Raw genomic sequence first — 14,749 nt, 5'->3', positions numbered from 1 at the left:
ATCATTACACACACCTAATTAAGTGCAAAGCTGGGCCGTCGCTGGTATTATTCACACCTGATTAGTCAGGCTGTTGTTAACACAAAGGGTGATGAAGGAGAGGGATGATAAACAGTGGTGCGCTCTTATTGGCTGGATCAGATTTTTGTGCTTTGATCTCCTTCCTCCTCATTACTCAGGGGGAAGCGACAGGTGTGTATCTGTAGAAGTTTTTGTAGCATTTTTAAATAATGTGAACAAATTCCTGGGTTGTTACAAAGGGGGAGAAATCTTTTCACTAAGTATGTGTGTTTTATTTATTATCAACATACCTCCTTGCGGATGCTGCAGATGCAGATGCATTTTTATCTTATTGGTCTTTATTCTGAAAGCTTCATCTCTTTTTTTTTTCTTACTCTTGCAAATGATCTCACCATCATATCTCTTCTGTCTAAGCAGCCTGGTTAGATCATAGTTGCACAGACCACTGATTCACACACACACAGACACACTTTTTGTGGCATTCACTGGCGATTGCTGGAGCTCGTGGTGCAAAGGGAGACTGAGTACTATCAGACCCCAGGAAGAGAGATAGGAGCAGTCCCTGAAGAGGCCACACAATCAGGCAAAACATGCCCAAACTTCTTCATGAATGCTGTGCGTGTTTTTTCATATATATGTATTTCTCTGCACTCGGTGGAGGGCAGGGTGGGGGGGGGGGGGGGGGATGTCAGCCCGCTCTTGTCTGCATGAACAAACTCCAGGCTTGAGTGAGATACACCCACATAACCTGCCGATATCGCCGGATAAACCATCCAGAGCTGCTGATAGCCAGGGATGTGTTGACTGCCCCAGTTGCAGGAAAACTTCTGGCTTCCTGGGCAAAGACATTACACATATCCCTATCCTCCCTGACTGCTTCCTTCCAGTCTAATCTCCCTCCAGAACCCATGAGGAACTGTCATCCCCACCGTATCCACATCTGCTGCTGATACATCCCTATAGGGGTGAATCAGATGGACAACGAGGGAACTTGTACAAACATTGCACATCTGACTTATATGAAGAATCTCTGACGCGCACCCTCTTGCACAAACTCTCGTACACCAGCATAAAGCAAGGCATTAAATTAACATCAACAAATCTCATGCACTCTTGTAATATAAACATGAAAAGCCATCAGTTGTGGTCATGACAGAAAAATTGGATTCGAAAAGGGGAAAAATGGAAAGAAAAGCAAAAAAAATTACAAAATCTGTCTGTCTGTGTTTTATCCAGTCATTTGTAATATCGCAGTCTGGATGGCATCTGTCTGTGTATTTGTGTTAAAATGAACAAACCTCAGCAGCACCTTCTCACACTTCATTTCACCCTAATCAGTTTTTGTGCGAGTGTGTCTATTAATTGTCCCACGGGACACAGACATAATGCTACCGGAGGCTAACTGGAGATGATTAAGAGGCGAAATGTGAGATGTGATAAGCATGGCCCTGACACATACTCGTGCACACACACACACACACACACACACACACACACACACACACACACACACACACACACACACACACACACACACACACACACAGAGAGCTCAGATCAAATCTCGAGAGACCCCTGACAACCTATGAACCCCAAGTCCCCGGGCAGGAAGCAGACAAGAGTGTGTGTAAGCTCATTAGTGCATGCACGTGTTTGTTTGTGTACTTGTGAATGTGACCCAAGCTCCGGTGCAGCTCACAGACAATCCCACTTAGAAGCAGAGGACAGACACAACAGCTCCGTACCTTTAATCACAAACAGATGTGTGCTGATCTCTGTGGTTTCGAATTATTGGATGATCACACCTAATGCTCAGTGTGTTCCTGCATACTTCTCTGATGAAACTGCCGCAGCATGTTGTGTAAAAGTTCAGCATGAAAATAAATCTAAAAAAAAGTTGTTAAACAGACTAAAGCATTGGGCTGTTAGCACTTCATAACTTTAACTGTAATAAATATGATAAATATAATACACTTTCTGCCTTGTTCACTAGCAGTTGGACTTGACAATTCAGGTGCCATTCTCTTCATGAGAGAGAATGGCACCTGGAAAAAGCATAGAAAAAAAGGATAGACTTAGGCCTCAGTCTGCAGTTTGAGGAAGGGAATCTCCTTGGTTGATCAGATCCACAATTACTAATGAGAGGTGTGAGAATTGAGAAAAATGGAAGGGCAGATGGGACACGAAAATGAGAGCAAACAGTCAAAAGTGCAGGAAGACGACATGTAGTCACAAAAACTGGAAGGGAAACGTGTGAGCTATGTCCCGCTCCTGAACTTCAGATAAAGAATTTCGACTGTTGATTAATGTAATTATCTAAACAGCTAATCATATGTAAGCAAATGAGTGCATTTAGGCATGTAAACATGGTCAAGACAACCTGCTGAAGTTCAAACTGAGTGTCAGAATGGTGAAGAAAGGTTTGGTGCCAGATAGGCTGCTCTGAATATTTCACAAACTGCTGATCTACTGGTATTTTCACACACAATCATCTCTGGGGTTTTTAGAGAATGGTTTGAAAAAGAGAAAATATCAAATGAGCGGCAGTTCTCTGGGTGAAAAATGCCTTTACTGATTCTAAAGGTCAGAGGAGAATAGCCAGACTGCTTCAAGCTGATAGGAAGGCAACAGTAAGACAAATAACCACTCGGTGCAACTAAGATATGCAGAAGAGCATCTCTGAAATGCACAACGCTTTAAACCTTGAGGCAGATGGGCTAAAGCAGCAGTAGACCACACCGCGTGGCACTTCTGTGAGCTAAGAACAGGAAACTGAAGCTTAGGTTTGCACTGGCTAACCAACATTGGACAATAGTCGACTGAAAAAAAATGTTGGCTGGTCCGACAAGTCTCAGTTTCTGCTACAGAATTTAGATTGAAGGGTCAGAAATTGGCGTAAAGAACATGAAAAATGGATCCATCCTGCCTTGTATCAACACTTCAGTGTGCTGCTGGTGCTGTAATGCTGCGGGGGGATAATTTCCTGGCATACTTTGGGCCCCTTAGTAACAAAGCAGAGATTATCTCAAACTGGTTTCTTGAACATGATAATGAATTCATTGTATTTGAGTGCCCTCGACAGTTCCCAATAGAGCACCTTTAGGATGCCGTAGAACAAGAGATAATGGATGCGTAGCTCACAATTCCACAGCAGCTGTGTGATGCTATCATGTCAAAGTGGAACAAAATCTCTTAACACCTTGTTGAATCTGTGCTATGAATAATTATTGCATTTGTAAACACAACAGAGGCAAGGTGTAACGTAGGATAATGTACACCTTCTGTTTTCCATCCAAAATTATGACAGGTTTTATTTACATAAAAATGAAGATAAATAAAAATAAATAAATAAAGATGCTGGCAAGCCACATTCATGAACGAAAGTGTAAATGTAACCAAAAATGAGATTTATAGCCACTTTCTTGGAAACTGACAGAACAGTCAGTGTTGAAAAATTACAGGAAATGAATGGGGTTATGGGAATGTGTTTGAAAAAAAAGAAATGTTTTATATATCTACATCACATATGACACCTCTTGAGTGGCAGGAATGTTAGAGATAAAGAATAAACAGAAACCTAGTTAGTGATTTCAGATCCCTCGTGCTATAGATTTGTAAACTGTGAGGATCTTTTTTCCCATGGAAAATGTTAGATGACTCAGAGCTGAAGCAGCTCTCCTATTTAAATCAGTCCAAGGGATTAACAACTGTGTTGCAAAATATCTGGTTCCTTTATAAAAAGCTAAACGTCCAAGCTTCTGTAGATGAAATGTGTTGGAGGGAAATGTTAACTACGACTCCCTAGAAGCCGATCGCTTCTAAGTGATCACTGATTTTGAGATTTTGTCATGTCTGTGCGATCAGGAGAGTCGGGTGAAGATTATGCTGTTCAAAGAACAATTACAAAAAAACATAATCTTAATCATTCTTTGTCATGACATATTTTATTACCTGTGGTGCTACAATTTGATAAACTGGAGAGATAAAGCATTTGTAATTGCTCCCATTTCAATTCCTGCCAATGACTGGCTTCTTCTGCTATATGTGACCTCTTGACCAGCCAATCACAGGCCATCTGAATACAAAGGGTGGGATGCTGCCCTTCAAGACCTTTTAGCTTGTCATGCATGTTATCATGTCAAAGCAGTGACTTTGCTGTTTATTCTCCTAGTACGTTAAGTTGCTGTTTCATTTTTCTTCCTTAACATTTTGACTTGCTGCCTGGAAGTGGAGAAAGCTGGGATTTTAGTTATACTCCCTTTTCTCCTTTTCCCCTCGTTGATAAGATGTTATTTTCAAGATTGTAACCTTTCTTTGTGTGTGATTTATTAACTATTGCGATGATTTCATGCTTTCCCCTTCTGTGAAAAACTATTGAAATGTTAAACAAATCTTAATTTTCTCTCCTGCTGCTAATATTCCAGAGAAGTGTTATTGCTTATGAAGCACTCTTTTTCAAATGCACACACACAAGTATAGGCAAATGGTCTCCATCACCGCGGTGTGTCAGCTGTAGTCCAGCTGTTTAATGCATATTTACTTTCTAGCTTATTTATTTGATAGCAGAAGTCTGCATCTTAAGAGGTGAGGAGTGTGTGGGTGAGTCTGTGCGGGTCAGAGGCTTCACATGAATCAGTGGACAAGGAAGCGTTCCTTGAAATGAGGTTAATACTACCTCAGATGAACAATGAAACACGGCATATGACACTGTGTTAATATTAGTTTAACAAAGTCTAAATACACCCTTTGTCATGGCTGGGTCTGTGACCCAGCATTTTGAGTTCATTATATATTGTGTATTTCTGTTTTTAGTATGGGGAAATGTTAAGTTCTTGTTTTTGCATTATTAGTTAGAACTTGAGTCTTTGTTTTTTGTCATTTATTGTTTGGGTTAAGCTCATCTAGCTCTCTTAAACCCCTAAGTTGTTCAGCCTTAGTTCTGTTTATTGGATCTCCTCATTTCCCCTTCCCCTGGATCTTAGTCTCATTTGCCCTTTATGTTCCACGTCTCATGTTGTCAAGCCCATGTTGTTTGGTCTGTCTCATCATGTTTCCTGTTTTATTTTGAAAGAGTCCTCTGTTCTTTGTTCATTGCATTTAGTTTCACTTCCCCTGTCCTGTCATTGGGTTAATGTGTGTCATGTCTCCTTGCCTATGTCTGCTCTTGGGCCCTGCTCTAACTAACACACCAGCGCAACGCACTGTGACACCCTTACCATAGAAATAAAGACGGTAAGTAGCAGCCAGGTGCTGATAGTCAAATGAAATTCATCAGCTGATCATCAGTAAGTGTGAGCATTTCGATTAACACTGAAGATTAGGCAGTTTGCTGGTCTGCAGCAGTCAAGTGTGTGTTAATACAATGTGAAGGAGGAAAGACATCAGCAGTGATCCTTTTTTTTTTTTTTATTTCTTCAGGGTGCTTCAGGAAAGTCCCCGTCCAGTCATGCATGTAGACATGTGCTCAAGTCCTCACCAACACCGCCCAAGCACCATCTACTATGCAAAACGGAAAAATACACCACAGTGAAATACAGAAGCCAAATACAGTACTCAAGCAACTAAAAAAAAAGGGAAATTATGTAAAGGCAGTATGCTGGTTCATGCGGTGAGAAAACCCCGACTCCCATCAAGACCACGTGACTAACAAGAGCCCAAACACCAACAGATACAGTGGTGGTGATGGAAGCCCATACGAAACCAGACACTAATGTTTTCAGCTAGAAACATGCAAAAAGGCCTCCACCAGAGCCCACAATACCCAACAAAGGCCAGACAGCACTGACAGCCAGGAAGAGGAGCCCAGAGGACCACAGGAGCTGAGGGACAGCTAACAGAACCAAAGCCTAGGAAAGGCACCAGCTGGTACAACCATAGCGCCAAGGAGCAGCAATGATCTTAATGAAGATGCCCTTCAATCTGGTGAATGTTAAACTTTAAGTGTCAAAAGCCAAAGTTTTGGAATCTAAAGCACAACCCAACAACTAACAGTGTGTAATCAAATAAGTTAATTTACACAATGGTGTCACAGTAAGCAGTAACGACTTGAGGTTGGGGAAATGACTGAGATTTTTCTTAGGGCTCGGTTCAGGTGACTGTGTATGTTGGGAGAAGAGAGTGGTCAGTGGGAGCCAGAGGTACTGTGAGGTTGAAATGTCCTTATTGTGTTTCGTCTTTACTTGGTGTTTTCCTGAGAGGCAGCAGCAGGAGGGGAATGAGCTGACCATGGAAACCAGTGCAGGCAGGTGACTTTCCTAAGTTCCCCTCTCAGAAAACGAAGACCAGCTTAGAAATCGAGGAGAGCTTTGCACAGAAAGTAAAACAAAGCTCACTGACCGACAACAATCTGGTGGAGAATTGTGGCTCTAGCTTGTCCTTAAAAGCTGCTCACTGATTGGATGGAAAGCAGGTGTGTCAGACAAGGATCAGGACCTGAGAAGGCTCCACCACCAGGTGGAGCTCGGAGGAGGGCCCACCCATGGCCACTTGTGGGCAGGTAACAGAAGAACCTCAAGCCAGAACCAATCCATCCCAATAAGGGCATTTCCAAATAATTTGTTATTTTACTGTGAGAAAGATTTTTCATGCCAATCTTCCCAGAAGTGGAAATCCCAGCAAAGGTCAGATTGCTCAGAGAAGAATAGCAAAAAACCCAAGAGCTACATCTCAGACTCTACATGCCTCAATTAGCATGTTAAAGTTCATGACAGTACAAAAAAAATACAGTTTGTTTGGAAGGGTTTCCAAGAGAAAGCCTCCTCTCCCCCCCCCCCCCCCCCCCCCCCCCCAAAAAAAAATCTGGCACAGCTTATGTTTCCTAAGTTACATTTGAAAAAAACTACAAGACTTCTAAAACTTTTTAAAAAAAATTCAATGCACAGCACTATGCATTGCAAAAACCAAACCCAGCATATCAGCACAAACATACAAACTGTCAAACACACTGGTGGAGAGGTGATTGTTTGGGCTTGTTTTGCAAGCACAGGACCTGGACACTTTACAGTCACTGACTTGACCATGAACTCCTCTGTATACCAAAGTATTCTAGACTCAACTGTGAGGTCGCCTGTCTGACAGCTGAAGCTGGACCCAAACTGGGTAATGCAACAGGGCAATGATCTCAGGCACAGCAGCAGCTCTACAAGAGAATGACTGAAGAAGTGGCGTACTTAGTTTTTGACACACCTCTTCTGCATTTGGCTGAGTTTTTATTAAATAAATGATGACATAGTGTAATATGGCATGTGTTGTTATTAAACTGAGGTTGTATATTAAAACCTGCCAAGGTCAAGATGATTTTATTAAATTATGTTTTGATATATAAAAACTAAGAATTGACAGAGGTGTACTTTCTGTATTACTTATGGGCACTTTGGCAATGTTGCCATCAACACAGTTGCCATCTTCTTCACTTGCTAAAGTTGGTGTTTTTAGTAAGTTACTGTCCATACAGTCAAGTCAATACAACCTTCCCATTAAAAAATGCTTTTCAGTCTTTAATTATTATTATTTTCCCTCTGGTTTAGCTTCTTGTGATCATAACTGAAGACAATGCATCCACAATACCCTAAATAAAGACATAAGTTGAAGCATCTGGGCTTTACCAGTACTGATGACACCTCAATCCATTTTCTGGGCTTTTTTACAGCAGTGTTTTTTCTTGGTTTGGGAATAAACAAAGAGCAGATCCATCAGCTAAATGGTGGCCCTTATCTATTTCTTTCCTCCTGGATGCTAATTAAAGATAATAAACCCCGCAGATCATTTCTCTGCTGCTCCAAACTCACCGTCACCTCTGCTCCTCTCACACTCACACACACATGGCCAGATGGGGTAAGAAATCATACACACCCGCTGAAAACACACGGTCACTGGCTTTCCCTAAGGCGGCAGGTGTGTGTAAACGCCGTGTCTCTGCGCATGCAGAATTCACATTTACACAAAAGTGAAATGCGTGTTTAAATAAGCAGCAAATAATAAGTGGCTTTTAAATACACATAACGCTAGATCTTTCAAACACAGTGCATAAAAGCAGACACACACACACATTTTTCTGTATGTCTAAGTTTTAAACCCCTCGTTTATCTTGATTCCACGCCTTAAACACAGGTGTTTGGAACGCTTACAGATGAGACTCTGATGCCAAATATCATGATATCATGTATCTATGTTGAAGCCCTCTCTCTCCCACAAGTCACTCGCAATCATTTCCCACAGAACATTCCCCTCTCTGTCACTTATCACAAACACACGGACTCTCTTCTCACCAGCTCAGTCAATACGCAGATATTTATTTAGCTTAGAAACAGAGTCTCATGCTCCTACGATTTTTATTGAGCAAGAAGATAAAAAGGCGAGTTCTGCTCTGTGTCCATTAAGGCCAAAATGGCCAGAAGAGCGTCTGATGAAATGGAGTAAACTGTTGTGGTTATCTTCCCTCTTCCCTGGCTGCCGCCGTGGAGAAGAGCCAGAGAAAGCTAGACCGACGTAAGTTCACGAAGCTACACAATACTACACAGACTCAAAATCATTCACACAAAATCCAGCACACGCCCACACACAAATACACTGCTCCTTGGTATTGCCCATGTCTGTATTTATTTCTAACCATAACAAAGCAGGCAGATAATGGCTGATGGGACAGTCGTAAAAATAACCTGGCACAGGTCTGTTTGGATAAGTCTCTCCTCCTTACCCCCTTTCCCTCCTTCTCTATCCCTCCATCATGTTTTATTGCTCATTGTCCACTTCTTTTCCCACTCTATCTATCTATCTATCTATCTATCTATCTATCTATCTATCTATCTATCTATCTATCTATCTATCTATCTATCTATCTATCTATCTATCTATCTATCTATCTATCTATCTATCTATCTATCTATCTATCTATCTATCTATCTATCTATCTATCTATCTATCTATCTATCTATGAAATATGAAAAGGAAACATGGATAATACATTCTCATCTGCTGTATATTTGTTTTGGAGCAGCGTGGACATCCTTATCAACTGAAAAAGCAACAGGGGCTGCTTATTTTCCCTCCAAACTAGCCTTTTTGTTTGCATAACATATAAAATACTTGTCCAAATATGTTAAAAACTGAGCATGAGGGGGAAAAGGGAGACAAACAGAGAACAAAGAAATGCCATATATCACCACAAGCACTTCCCCCATGGCCAATTTGAACTTCCAGACAAGCACCCACACATGCAGACGGAACCCTGAGAATAACATGTTAACGTTTATTAAACTCACAGGAGAACTGCTGTAAACAGTATATCGGAATAACTGACATGTTTTAAAGTGTTATGAAGAATTTTATTAAGATATCATTGTATTATATAAAACCTGATTTAAAAATTCTATATCATCTTAACCTGGCCTTTTTTTAAATTTTATTGTACTGGTCCTAAACTCTGTGCAGACATTTCCAGCAAAAACAAAAAAAATCTCTGATAAGACCACTGAATGCTACCTTTATAGCAACTTAAATCCAGCAGATGAATGATTGCTGGCAAGCTGAAGCCCATGATATTTTTGGCAATAAAACGCTGAATACATTTATCAAATATAAAGCACTAAATACTGGTTTGGATCCAGAACATCCAGAATATGTAAGTAGAAGGGATGCACCAGTTCCAGTTAGATACAAGTAGCCTGGTTACATTTAGATACATGAGCAAAATATTGATCAAAGAGGTTTTTTAACAGTAAAAATAGCAACATGAACAACATGAAGCGTTAAGAGGAAGCACTAGCTGTAAAAAGCTCTGTATATATTGTCACTTCAGATTAATCTATTGGCCTTGAAGGAGAGGTCAGAGGTCAAATGTGAAATGATATTTTAAAACTTATATAGTAATTTCTATAAGTTGATGCCACACTCTGTAAGAATCATAGTTTCTAAGTTATGAGGCTTTTCAGTTTTCGACCAATAAATCACTGAACTGACTTTAAAGATGGATGGATGTAAGCCAGATTTTAATGGATTGCTATAATGACCCTTCTCTACACCCCCACAGAGCTGCTTTCTACTTTTTTCCCACTTTCATCTTTCATAAACTTAAAAAAAACCCCTGAAATTTCTCCTCCTTCATCAACCATCACCTAACATCAGTGCACATGCATCTCTGATCATTACTGTTGCCAAATGTGTGAAATATCCATAATGACTTTAAAAGCTGGGATAGAGGACCATATGCATCTTCCCTACCTTCACCTTCCCTACCTGACCACTAGTGGCTGCACATTAATGAGTGCCACTTTAAGTCTTTACAAACATTACGCTCACCCAACATACTTACTTCGAGAATTTTTCTTTGAGAATTTACATCTGATCATTCCCCAATCTGAATATTTTGTGTGGGAAGATAAACCTTCCCACACTGCAAACCTTTTCATTACCCAGGACGCCCTTTTCTTATGAGTCACATTCAATAAAAAACGGAAACAATTAGGTTGAAACTCAACAACAAGGCAGTTGATAACTTCAGTAAACCTTCTGAACTCCAAAGGAGGACATTGTGGGCCTGTAAAACGCTGATCTTCATGTCTGATGAGAATGGGACGCCAATATTTTATATCTTAGTGGAGGACTGGGAACACAATATATCTGACACAGCTTTATTGCCTTACTCTTTAATGACTTCCTGCACAGAGCGAGGCTTGACGAGACAAAGGGAGTCTAACTCACAGGGAGAATTCTTTCTATTCTTTCTTTCGGTTTTTGGACTCTCTTTAAACTAAATATACCCTTTAACTGCATCTGCTGCTCGCACCCATTCGCTGCTTGTATGCTACACATGTGCCGTAGCGATTCGTCACTCGCTGCTTAATGTCATTGCGAGAGACTGTAAAGTAAATGCCTGTTCAACATGATAAGTATATGACCTTGTCCGTGTATTCCTCAGTGTACCTCTGTCTCTCTCTGGACAGCTGAGATGGGGATACTAATGAGCGAATGTTCTGATGATGAAGCCTTTTTCCAAGAATCTTTTCTCCCAAACGCCCGTGGCCTTTGGATGACTCCCCAAGGAGACCATTAATTTAGATATCAGTGTGTGTGTGTGTGTGTATTTCTGTGTGTCTGTGCGTGGGCATGCCTTTTGTGTGTTGCTCATAAACGAGTGGGAGAATTTTTATTTTTATTTTTTTTTGCTGCTTTGTTTTATCAGTCACACATACAAGTCTGTGCAAAAGCAGATCAAGTAGAAAAGGGCAGATCTGCAAAAAAACTCAACAATACCACACACGGTGCAAACAATCCTCCCAGAATCTTTGCCACTAAAACACAACACCCCCCTTATCACATATCCCTCCTTCCCCTGACATCATTCTACACCTTCACCCCAACTCGCTCCCCAAATGCCACCCCAAAACATCCTTCTGTGTCAACACCTCCCCACCCCTCCCCTCCATTACGTTCAAATTTAGGCTTCTACCAGCAGAAAGTTTAAGAGGGTCCTAAACTTACACACACTTGAAAACACACATGCAAGAAAGGCCAAAATGTTGACTATGAATATGGCACCTGTGCTCTGCTTTTACATAGACTAACATGCACAGTATATAAAGGGTTATATACAATCACCTCCACACACGGGGGTGATTGTCCCCCGCGTTCTGTGACCAGCCCACGTGGTTTCCAGCTGTGACTGTTCGGTGCATTTGAGGGACACTTGTTCTTACAACAGTTTGTTTTCAGAGTGCTCTGTTTTGTAGAAAAAGAGGAAGAAGCCACTCTTCGAAGCTTATAGCAACCAATTCCCTATCCAAACCAATCCCTTTTTTTTTTTTTTTTGCCTGTCCCATTTGGTTCTTTAGCCATCAGAATTGTTGTCTGAAGACCAACAAGGATACCCAATGGATTTACTTTGCCAAATGGATCATCGTGGCATTGCCGTATTGGTCCATTTGGTCGATCTTTGTTTTTATTATTTATTATATTTTATTTTCAGATGTTACAGACGGGACAGACATGAGTGAGGGATAGGAAAGGGAGAAAGAAAGAGGAAGGAAAGGAAAAACAGAAGGGGAGAGGGACAGTGAGAAAGGGGGGGAGAAAAAAAATAAAAATCTCCTGGATCACCTGTTGAGAGAAGAATAGAAAACAAGCAGAAAAAAAAAACAAAGCAACATACTAAACACAACACCATCGCATTAATCTAGCTAAGTGTAAACAGCAGTAAATACTAAATATTCAATGTTGTTGTGCAGCACGCAGGACAGATGTGCTTCGAAGTAGCAGCCAAGAAAGGTGTAATTTGGGTCTACGAGCAGTGAACACCCGTGTGCATACCTGTGTGGATCCGCGCGCTTGCATTCCAAAGGTTTCTCCATGTAATGATCTGCTAGGGAGTGTGTGGGGGGGCCACAGCCCCGTCCTCCGGGGTGTGAAGCGGGTATGGAGGAGATCAAAACTCCAGACATCCAGAGGCCCCCAGAACACAAGAGACCATGGAAGACCAACAGAGGGGCAGCCGCGCCACTGTTCCAGTAAGAGCTGAGGAGAGTCCCAGATGAGGGCTCACTCAGCAGCCGCGGAGCAGAAGCCAGGGGGAGTTGCAGTGACGCGCCCATGAGCTCCGCCGGCCCCCAGCTGTGCCTGAGTGACCGAGCCCCAGGCCGAGAGGCCGGGGGCACCCCACCTCCGAAGGGGCCCAAGCGAGCCCTAGGCTCCAGGCCCCGATAAGCGGCCGCCAAGGAGTGAGCCGGTGTGTACCTGGACGCCCACCCCCAGACACAAAGAACCACCAACGCACCGACACCTGAGGGAGTCCGCCACTGGCAGGGGAAGTGGTGGTGGGTGGAGATAGGCCTCCAAACCTTGGAGGGCCTGAGGTGTCCCCCAGAGAGGTGGCGTCTGACACCCAACCTGACATATAGGCACAGAAATACAGGCACACACAGACACAAACATCCATTCCCCCCCCCCCATGCTCTCATATGCACTCACTCCACACTCAACCAACGTGGAGACAGACATAAAGAGTACACACGATCACACTCCCCAAGCATACTCTACAAACCGGGTCTAGGTACCCTTGCCCCTGGAGGGGGGAACTGCACCCAGACCCAGGTGGTGTTACCCTTTTCCCTGCGGTGGGGAGAGGCAGACCACCCCGACTCCGTAGCAGCAGGGAGGCCCCACACCCCAGTCCGCAGTCGGACGGCCAACTCCTCCTAGCCCTCCCGCTCCAGCAGGCCGCAGAGAACGGGGGTGGGAGAAGACTCCAAACCTCACTCCACCCACTCATTGTAGTGTTGATGCATGTGTGTTCTAAGGTGCAATTAAAACCCAGGAGGGCATGGAGCTACCTGCCAAGGAGCAGCAGGTAAGCGCATGGTGTATTTAAAATTGAGAGGTGGGCAACGACGCCAGGGGTGAGGTGTACACCCTGATGGTAATTTGGACTCCGTGATTGTGCCCACCCCCAAGATCCTATATGTATGTGTAATGAGAGTGTGAATAATGTGAATGTCTAAGTTGTGGGATAAAATTGAGGCAGAGGCAGCTAGAAGGGGACAGAGGGGGGGGGGGGGGGGGGGGGGTAGCCTCCTCTGCACCCTGGTGACATACCCCTATTCCAAGGCCCTGCATGTGTGGGTGGTTGTGGTGGAGCGGGAAGAGGGAGGCAGCTGGAGATGGGGAGGGAAGGAAGGGAGGGGCAGGTAACCCCTCCCTGGGGCCAGCTCCCCCGCTGACCCCAGTAGGCACTCCCATACTCCGCGACCCGCCAGGGAAAGGGGGCCCAGGCCCATCCAGACCGGGGCCCAGTGCAGCAGCGCCCCCCGGCCCCACAGAGCCCGGGACAGTCCACCCAACCCCACCACAGAGAAAACTGCACCCACCCCACCATCCACTCATCTTCCAGACTACATAAGACAGTAAACGCCCAGGCTGAGATCTTCCTCCACCTCTCCTGTATCTCCCCCTCCTGCAGAGAGAGTTCCTGAAGAGAGGAAAGCTCCTGCAAGATGTGACCATCTCCCCCACCAGTTGAAGAGCCCCCCAGGCGGCTCGACGCACCGGCGGCACCCTGCTCCAGGGCTGGGCCCCCATGCACCCACCCGCCCACAACCCCAGCAACACACCAACCAGGACCCAAGCCCCCGAGGCCCGGCCCGGGCCCCAGCCCAGAGACGGAGCACCCCCAGAACCCCACGCCCATCCCGGACCCACCCAGGGCCAGCCAGGCTACCAGGTCAGTAACCCACGTCCGTCAGCACAGACCCTCCCCTAGCCCCGCTGCACGCAGCCGCGAGGAAACAGTCACCTGAGAGCCAACAGAGCCCCCAACCGGACATGACCACTACCCCGGGTTGAGCCCCCCAAGGAAGATGCCTCCGGTGAACCCCCCGACGCCCTAAGCCTGTCCCTACCCCCACACCAATCACAACAGTGAAGGCGGGACCAAACTATGACCCCCCACCCCCACTAGGTGATGGAGCTGATAAAAGGAGCCCAGAGCAATTGATCTGATGTGGTGGCAGAGGCTGTGTCAAGACTAATGTAATCTAATAGATAATTTCTATATTGGTTAGAATTAAGATTATTTTTATTTTTCCAGTTCATGAGGACTGTTTTCTTGGCTATGCATAGGGCAGTGAAAATCATATGGGCTATATTCTTTTCTGAAGTGACATTATCTAAGCTGCCCAGTAAACACACTAAGGGGGAAGTTGGAATGTTACATTTCAGACACTTTGATAAGTCTTCACAT

This window comes from Rhamphochromis longiceps, linkage group LG15 (assembly GCF_057381845.1).
Source record: "Rhamphochromis longiceps isolate RC_006_pf linkage group LG15, R_longiceps_female_GT1.1, whole genome shotgun sequence".
Lineage (NCBI taxonomy): Eukaryota > Metazoa > Chordata > Actinopteri > Cichliformes > Cichlidae > Rhamphochromis > Rhamphochromis longiceps.
The sequence above is the reverse complement of the archived record's forward strand: the minus strand, read 5'-3'. Positions refer to the sequence as shown.